Here is a 9326-nt window from a genome sequence, read left to right as displayed (position 1 = left end):
GTAATCACTCCCATCTCCGTGAGAGTTTTGGCTGGTCCCCGTTTATTCACCCCCTGCTCGATAGGTGGCAGATAATTGTAATGATACTAGTTTCCGCTCCGTGTCGCAAAAGCTTCTTGTTCTTCTTCAGAGAGCGGGAAAGTGGGGATTCTTTCGTCATCTTCCCCTGGGATAGCAGAGACTCCATAACAAGATTTCCCTTTTCCTTTAGACTTCCTCCTGGATGACGAACCGGCCCATTGTTCATCTTCAATCAGATCTGGATGAACAAGTCCCTTTTGGCGCTGTCCGTGCGGATCGTCATTCACCGTCTTCATCCCGACTTTGGTGACGCGTTTTGGCTCGAACCAAGTTGTAGGCACCGACCCAAAACTGATTGACACTGCGTTGGCCCCCACATTCTTGGCTGGTTTCGGGGTTATGACTCCTACGTCGATTAACGCCTGGATCTTGTCCTTGAGGTGGTAGCATGATCTCGTAGGGTGGTGGACCGCTCTGTGGTACGCGCAGTACTTTGGATCCGTCACTTTGCTGGCCCCTTCTTGATCCACGATCGCCGGCAACTGGATCTTGTTGTTCTCCAACAGGTATTTGAAGATGCCGGGAACTTCATCATCCTTGAAGGAGTACACTTTAGGAAACCTCGGCTCCGCAGATTTCTGCTTCTGAGGCCGTTGTTGCCATTGCCCTCGAGATTGCTGTGGGGCTTGTTGCTGTGGCTGCTGTTGCTGTGGTTGCAATTGAAAGGTTTGATTAGCATCAACTGCATTAGCTTGTGCCTTACCTTTCCCCCGTGGGACGAAGTTTTGCTTTGGAGCACTTGTCGCCGGTTGGCCTCTTTCCGCCTTCTTCCTCTTGAGGAATCGCTCAGCTTGCTCTCCCCGGACTTTCAAGTCCTTCCATGTATTGGATGGTGCTGTCCCCATTGCTTCTAGCACGTCCAACGCGAGGTTGTTGTGGCAGGTCTGGAGGATGAATTCCTCGGTGATCGGGTCCCGGCAATTCATCGCCTTGTTCCGGAATCTTTTGACGAAGGTATCGACTAACTCTCCGTCCTTCTGCTTCTCATCGAGCAACGATCCGATAGATATCTCGGTGTCGTCGTCGAAGAAGTTGGCCAGGAACTTGGTCTCCATGTCATCCCAGCTGTTTACGCTGCCTGGCTTGAGGCGGCGATACCAATCGAAGGCGGCTCCGCGAAGAGTGCCGACGAATGACCGCACCATCAGAGGCTCATTACCAGAGATCACCCCCAAATGCGATTTGAAGTAAATCAAATGCTGGGTAGGTGAACCCATCCCATTAAACGGCGTGAAGTTAATTAGATTAAACTTCGCCGGATATGGGATCGATTCCCATTCTCTTGGGTATGGGCAAGGAATGCCTGTTTTCTTCGTCTCTTGAGCGGAAATTAGTGTGTTGATTTTGCTCTCGAGGTTCTTGATCTTCAGGTTTTCGCCGGTTTCTTCGCCAGCATTCTCATTACCACCCCCTGCGTTGACGGGAGGATCATTGGTGTTACGAGCATTTGTATCCTCATCTTCCACATTAATCGGGTTACGATGATTCTGCTCGCCTTGTTGGTTCGCCAATGCTTGGATCTGTTGGTCATGCATTTCTCTCATCTGCTGCATGGCCATCTCCATCTCAAATTTGAAACTTTCTTTCTGCTTAGCCAAAGCGTCTTCAAGCATCTTGGCCATCTGCTCCGCACTTATCATCAGGGCCTCGCGGGGTTGTCCCTCGCTGGATACTGTATTATCTGATGCCACCGCGGAGCCGGCATCAGATTCTTCATCTTCTGAAGGGCGTCTTGTCCGAATCCTACCATAAGTTGCTCGCTCTATGGTTCCGGACTGCAGACGGGTTCTAGGTCGGGAAGCTTTCAGAATCGACTCGAAATCTTCTCGTGCCGATGTCCCTTTGCTCGTCATGTTGGTGGTGACCCTCGGAAATTCTCCGTCTTCAATCACCCTTCTTCTTCGTTGGAAGCGCCTAGGCCTTGGTTTTGGCGTTTCCGCATTAAGTCTTTCAAAAACTGAAACTCTTTCGGGGACCGCCTTAATGCAATTGCATTCCGACAATACCGCCCGAATGAGTTTGGAACAGGGACATTGAATTTCCCGTTCTCGGGGACTCCTCTTCCTGGTTCTATTCGTACCCCCAGCACGATAGTACAACTCGTCATTTTGACAGTCAGAGTAACCTATCGTGTGCGGGCACGCCTTCTCAGGTACAACACAATCATTATCAGATGATAATGTTTCCATCTGAGGTTGACTTGCCTTCTTTGGGCTTTCAAAGGTTACCCGCCTCAAAACATGCCTTTTTGGGCGTGAATTTTCGGCGTGATCTTGGACTTCAATGCGCAAATTGGTGCGCGCAGCTGCCTTGAGGTCTTTGTCATGCTGGAGGTGATGGCGACCCCCAGTATGTTGAGTCGTTCTGGGCTTCTTCATCGGGCCCAAACGCTCGTGAATTGGAGCTTTGCCTCTCACGTCAGGAATTGGACCGAGGCGCTCCAAAATTGGTTTCTTCTTGCGGGATGACTCTGCATGATCTCCCGGAGAAGTTATTGGGATTGACGGCGACTTTGGTTGACTCGCCGGAGTTTGACCTTCCTTAGAAGGCTGCACTGGTTGCTTTTTGGCCTGAGTCGCCACTTCAGACTTAGGCTTCCAGACTTGTCGTGTTGGTGGTGGCTTCTTCTCCACCTCCTTTTGCAGCTTTCTACGGGCTTCCTGAGCTTGAGCCCGTGCCTGCGCTGACATCGCGCGGCGCTTGCGAATGCGCTCCTCGAGTGTCGAACGGTTCCGTTTGACGCGGACCCATTCTTTCTTTGGCGGCTTGGAAGAGTCGCCATTCATTGGTGGTTGAGGCTGTTTGCCTCTTCTGTTCTTCAACTCCGCGTGGTAGCGGAATCCGTCCGTAGACTCCATCGCCTTAGCGAATTGCCGCGCAAGGCGTTGACGACGCCTCTGGCGGGCTCTCTTTGAGAGAGTCACAACGCCCTGAACAGTAGAGGCGTTGGCGGGAGTTGGGTTGACCTGATTGGAGGTCGGTGGAACTTCATTTGACGCAACTTCGGCGTCAGTTGGGTTGAGAGCTTCGTGGGCTGAAGATGACGACCCGAGGGAGCAGCTCTTTGTTCTGAAATTGCAGGTCAAGACCAGCTTAGTGGATGCTATTGTAGATCCAGGGAGTCAGAAAAATTTGATATCTGAGGCATTAGTACAGAAGCTGGGATTAAAGACGGTGAAGCATCCGAAGCCCTATCCATTAGGGTGGATTCAGAAGGAGGCGGGATTGAGTGTAGTGAACCAGTGTTCATTCAGATTTGCACTCCACGAGTCGTATATTGACGAGGTCACATGCGACGTGGTTCCGTTAGATGTTTGCCAAGTTATTTTGGGCAATCCTTATTTGTGGGATAGATACGCAGTATATGATCGGCGAGCCCAAAAGTATACGTTCACCAAGGATGGCGAGCAATTCGTTTTTCGTTCGGCGTCTCTTCCACAGGAGACGAGCTTGGTGACAGTGACTCAGGCTAAGAGGTTGGTGAACGCGGGCAGGAAGTTCGTTTTATTGTTCATTCGACCGTATGAAGAGAAGCTGAGTGGGGTGTTTGTTCCGTTGTTTTCCGTTGTTTCTGGTTCTGTCCGTGATTCGGTTGTGGTTCTGTTGTGAACTTTGATTTGTTCGGGATCTTGATTTGGAAGTCTGGATCCCGATTAGGCAGTAAATCGGCTTTTGAGTTTGAGTTCGATACTGATCTTGATATCTTGATTCGATCGTGATTCGTCCGAGTCTGTTCTCGGTTGGATGACTCGTTGATTCCTTAATTCGTTAGCTTGATTCTGCACGCGGGTGGATTCATTCCGTTGTTCGCGTACGATTTGTCGATCTCGTCGCCTCGTTGGTTCGTCGGTTTGTGCCGAGCTGAGCTAAGGGACCTATAAGCAATTTTATATGCCTACAGTGAGGTTTTTCACGAAGCTGGATTTGAAGTCTGGTTACCATCAGGTGAGGATTCAGGAGGAAGACAATTGGAAGACTGCGTTCAAGACCAAGCAAGGCCTGTTCAAGTGGTTGGTGATGCCGTTTGGATTGTGCAACGCTCCGGCTACCTTTATGAGGCTTATGAATGATTTGTTACGACCTTTTATAGAGGATTTTGTGATAGTTTACCTTGATGATATCTTGGTGTACAGCAGGACTTGGGAGGAGCATCTCGTTCATGTTGAGAGGGTATTTAAACTGTTGCACGACGGACAGCTGATGTTCAACGGGAAGAAGTGTGAGTTTGGGAAGGACGAGTTGGTGTATCTCGGCTTCATCATAGGGAATGGCCAGCGGAGGATAGATCCAGGCAAGGTGGAGGTGATCACGAGGTGGTCGACGCCGAAGACAATGACTGAGGTGAGGAGTTTCATGGGGGCTTACCAGTATTTGTGCAAGTTCATTCGACATTTTTTGACTTATGCGGCACCGTTACATGGCCTCACAAAGGCTAAAGTTCAGTTTGAGTGGGGGAGGACGCATGAGGAGGCTTTTCAGTTGCTAAAAAGGAAGATCTCGAAGGCACCGATGTTGGCGTTGCCGAATTTGCAGCAGACTTTCGAGGTGGAGACCGACGCATCTAGTTATGCGATGGGCGCGGTGTTGATTCAGGATGGGAAGCCGGTAGAATACCATTCTGAGAAGTTTTCGGGTGCTGTTACGAACTACCCAACCTACGACAAGGAGTTCTATACATTTTATCAAGCAATCAAGCATTGGAGGGTGTACTTGTTGGGGAAGGAGGTGGTCGTGCATTCGGATCATAAGCCGTTGGAGTTCTTACATGCCCAGACGAAGCTACAGCAAGCACGACACATAAAGTGGATGTCTTATTTGATGGCTTTCAACATCATTATTAGGTACAAGAAGGGGGTGACAAACAAGTTGGCCGACATGTTATCCATCCGCCGATAAGGTCTTTATTGGTGGTGACGCGTATTCAGCCCTTAGTTCCTTTGGAGTATGTACAGCTGTACGCATCCAGTAGAGACTTCGGTAGTGTGTTTGAGCAGACGAAGGCTGGTTGAAGGGGGTGTATGCACTTGGAGAAGATGGCTTGTTGTATCGTGGGACATCACTATGCATTCCGGAGGATGGTGATAGGTTACAGTGGATTCGGGAAGCACATACCTCACGTGTGCAAGGGCATTTTGGCATTCAAAAAATGCTTCTCAATCTACGACGACATGTGTTTTGGCCACGGATGCTTGATGATGTGACCAAGTATGTTGTAGGGTATAAGTTATGCTGTATTTTGAAGCCTTCTAACAGGAAGAGGGGATTGTACCTACCATTACCGGTTCCTTCTAGGCCGTGGGAGAGCATTTCTATGGATTTTCTAGGAGGGTTGCCAATTACGAAGCGTAGGCATGACTATTTGTACGTTATGGTGGACCGGTTCATAAAGATGGTGATATTGATTCCTTATAAGAAGACCGTGACGGGAGCGGGTGCAGCACAATTGTTCATTGAGCATGTGTGGAAGCACTTTGGGTTGTCGAGTTCGATTATTTTGGATCAGGATAGCCGTTTTCTCGGGCATTTTTGGGATTCTTTGTGGAGTTTGATGGAAACTAAATTGAAGAAGAGCACGGCCTTTCATCCACAAACAGACGGACAAACGGAGGTAGTCAACCGGACTATGGTGCACATGTTGCGGGGTATAATTCTAGGCATCCTAAGACTTGGGATGAGAGTTTACCATATTTGCAGTTTGCTTTTAATCGGGCAATTCATGGATCTTCCGGAAAGTCACCGTTTGAGACTTGTTATGGATTTTTACCGCCGAGCCCGTTCGATCTTGTGTTTTCAAGTGAAGCCACGGTGGACGGTAGTGTGTTTGAGCAGGCGAAGGCTGGTCGAAGGGGGGAGTATGCACTTGGAGAAGATGGCTTGTTGTATCGTGGGACATCACTATGCATTCCGCAGGATGGTGATAGGTTACAGTGGATTCGGGAAGCACATACCTCACGTGTGCAAGGGCATTTTGGCATTCAAAAAATGCTTCTCAATCTACGACGACATGTGTTTTGGCCACGGATGCTTGATGATGTGACCAAGTATGTTGTAGGGTATAAGTTATGCTGTATTTTGAAGCCTTCTAACAGGAAGAGGGGATTGTACCTACCATTACCGGTTCCTTCTAGGCCGTGGGAGAGCATTTCTATGGATTTTCTAGGAGGGTTGCCAATTACGAAGCGTAGGCATGACTATTTGTACGTTATGGTGGACCGGTTCATAAAGATGGTGATATTGATTCCTTATAAGAAGACCGTGACGGGAGCGGGTGCAGCACAATTGTTCATTGAGCATGTGTGGAAGCACTTTGGGTTGTCGAGTTCGATTATTTTGGATCAGGATAGCCGTTTTCTCGGGCATTTTTGGGATTCTTTGTGGAGTTTGATGGAAACTAAATTGAAGAAGAGCACGGCCTTTCATCCACAAACAGACGGACAAACGGAGGTAGTCAACCAGACTATGGTGCACATGTTGCAGGGGTATAATTCAAGGCATACTAAGACTTAGGATTAGAGTTTACCATATTTGTAGTTTGCTTTTAATCGGGCGATTCATGGATCTTCTGGAAAGTCACTGTTTGAGACTTGTTATAAATTTTTACCGCCGAGCCCGTTCGATCTTTTGTTTTCGTGTGAAGCCATAGTAGACGGCAAGGAGGGGAGTGAAAGACAATGTGCTCAGCAATATCTCGAGAAGATTGCACATATTCATGCCACGGTTGAAGCTCAATTGAAGAAATCACAAGCTAAGTACAAGGCGAAGCATGATCAACATCGGGTTCCTTGTAACTTTGGTAAAGGCGATATGGTATGGCTAAAATTGAGTAAGGAGAGGCTAAAAGGAGAAGGGAAGAAGTTGAAGCCTATTCGTTATGGTCTGTTTCAGATTCTCGATCAGATTGGCGACAACGCTTTTCGATTAGATTTGCCGTCTTACTTAGGCATGTATTCGGTTATCAATGCCGAGTACTTGAAGTTGTTTGACCCTCCGTTATTGGATGATGAAGGTGATGACAAGATGATCTTACCGCATGTTGAAGACTTGTGGTTTGATAGAGAGGAGCCACTGAAATAAGATTGCATTTTGGAACGGAAGACGACCACGACGAGGCGGGGGATGAAGGAGTCATTTCTCATTGGACGTCAAGGTCAGGTTCCTAGCAAGGCTAAGTGGTTCAACAGAGAAGGAGGGGCTCGCGAGTTCACTCAGCTGAAGTTCTAACTTGAATGGGACTTCAAGTTTCTAAAGGCGAGATCCATGATACGGGTGTATCTTCTCTTCGGGAGCTTAGCGATCCTCATGGGAGCTTAAGGATAGATGATTCTCATGGTATCTTGAGAATAGAGTAGACGAGTCGTGGACGAGGTCATTGGAGGCGGCGAAGTTGACGGATTCGTCAAACTGTAGGAATTACAGCTGGGCTCTGGCCGGTCGACCGACTTGGTCACAACGGTCGACCGCGTAGTGCACAGACCTAGACTGTGTCTCTGGACTAAGAGCGGTCGACCGTTGTAGGCACTGCGGTCGACCGAAAACCCTGTAACCGATTTTTCCAGAAATCGATGTTCTGGCCGGTCGACCGACTTGGTCACAGCGGTTGACCGCGTAGCGGTTATGGGCCTGGGCCTGTTTCCTGCACCGTTTAGGATTTTTGTTTAGTATAAATAGAAACACGAATTTTCTAGGGTTTAGCACTAAGATTGTAATCAGAAAAGAGATCAGGGAGGTTGTTCTTTGATCTAGAGAGATTGTGAGAGAGAGATTTTGTAAATCCAATTGATTCTCATAATCTAAAGAAGGTATTTTCCTTCGCCCTAATTATAACTCTTGTGTTCTTCTATCGTTTTCTTCTCTACTCACTCTTGATAATTCCGCGTTCAAGAGTGCTCGCATGGCGACTCGTATCATCTTAACAAGACGAAGCTATCTGTCAAGTTAGATTTTTAATACTAGTATCGATACCAGTATCAATACTAGTATCGATACCAGTATCAATACTAGTATCGATACCAGTATCAATACCGGTACCGGTATATGCATCTATAGATGTATCAATACCAGTATCGATACCTGTATCGATACAGTATCGAGACCAAATGTGCAGTTATGATTTAAAGGCTAAAATTGATTAACTTAGAAATCAAGTTTAATTCAAGGGCTCTCATTCATTATTGTATGCTATAAATAGGGGTAGAGAGTGAGGGGTTAGGGTGTAAAATATTTTGTAAAAACTTCTTTTGGAGAGGAGTGTTACTCTTAATTGAGAAGACCCTCTAAATTATAACATTTTGTTGCAATTAATAAGAAATATTTTCACCTCTTCATATTTTTCTTTTCTTCTATTTGTTTGATTATGAAGATGAAGATAGGATGAAGATGAAGATCAAGATGAATGTTTTCTATCACCTTGAGGCTAGAACTCTCTTCGGATGTAAATTTTCTCTTTGTAATTAAATTTATTTTTTACTTTTTTTTCTTATTTAAATAGTCAACATGCTAGAACCCTCTTGCCTTAGATTTATTTTCATGCTTGTGCAGTAGATTTACTTTCATGTCTTTACTTTCTTGCTTTAAATTCTTACATTTATTTCTTGCAATTTCTTTTGTAGTCTAGATTTTATTGCACTATTCTCCTTGAGGCTGGAACCCTCTTGGGATTAGTTTTTATTTTTGTCTATTTTCTCTTTCTTTGATTCGCCTTGAGTCTAGAGCTCTCTTGGGAATGTCCCTTTTTTAAAGATGTGGAACTAATACTTGTGGAAACTCTAGAAATTACATGAAACTAGCTAGTGGATTCAATTCTAGATTCCTCATATCTCTAATTGAATCCTCCATCTTTTACTTTCTTTATTTTTCTCTTTATTCTTGATTTTCCTCTCATTTGTTTCTTGATTTTATTTCCTTCATCTTTCTTTCTTTCTTCCCTTTTGTTAGTTTTGTTTACATTTACACTTTATCACATCCACTATTTATCTCTCCACTCTCAATCTCGTTTTATTTTTATTTACATACAATAACTCTCACTCTCTCTTTCTTTCCACAATCACATCCATCACTCCTAATTGTCACACACACAACATAAGAACCAATTTTTATTTCCTCCTACAAAAACCTTCCTCATGGGATCGATAACTTTTTATACTATTGTGCACTTACAACTCTAGAGGTATACATTTATACACCGTAAAGTTTTTGGCACCGTTACCGGTGAATGGTGCTTATAAGTAGGATTTTATTTATTTTAT

Source organism: Asparagus officinalis, chromosome 4, assembly GCF_001876935.1.
Source record: "Asparagus officinalis chromosome 4, Aspof.V1, whole genome shotgun sequence".
NCBI classification, from domain to species: domain Eukaryota; kingdom Viridiplantae; phylum Streptophyta; class Magnoliopsida; order Asparagales; family Asparagaceae; genus Asparagus; species Asparagus officinalis.
This window is presented reverse-complemented; position numbering follows the sequence as displayed.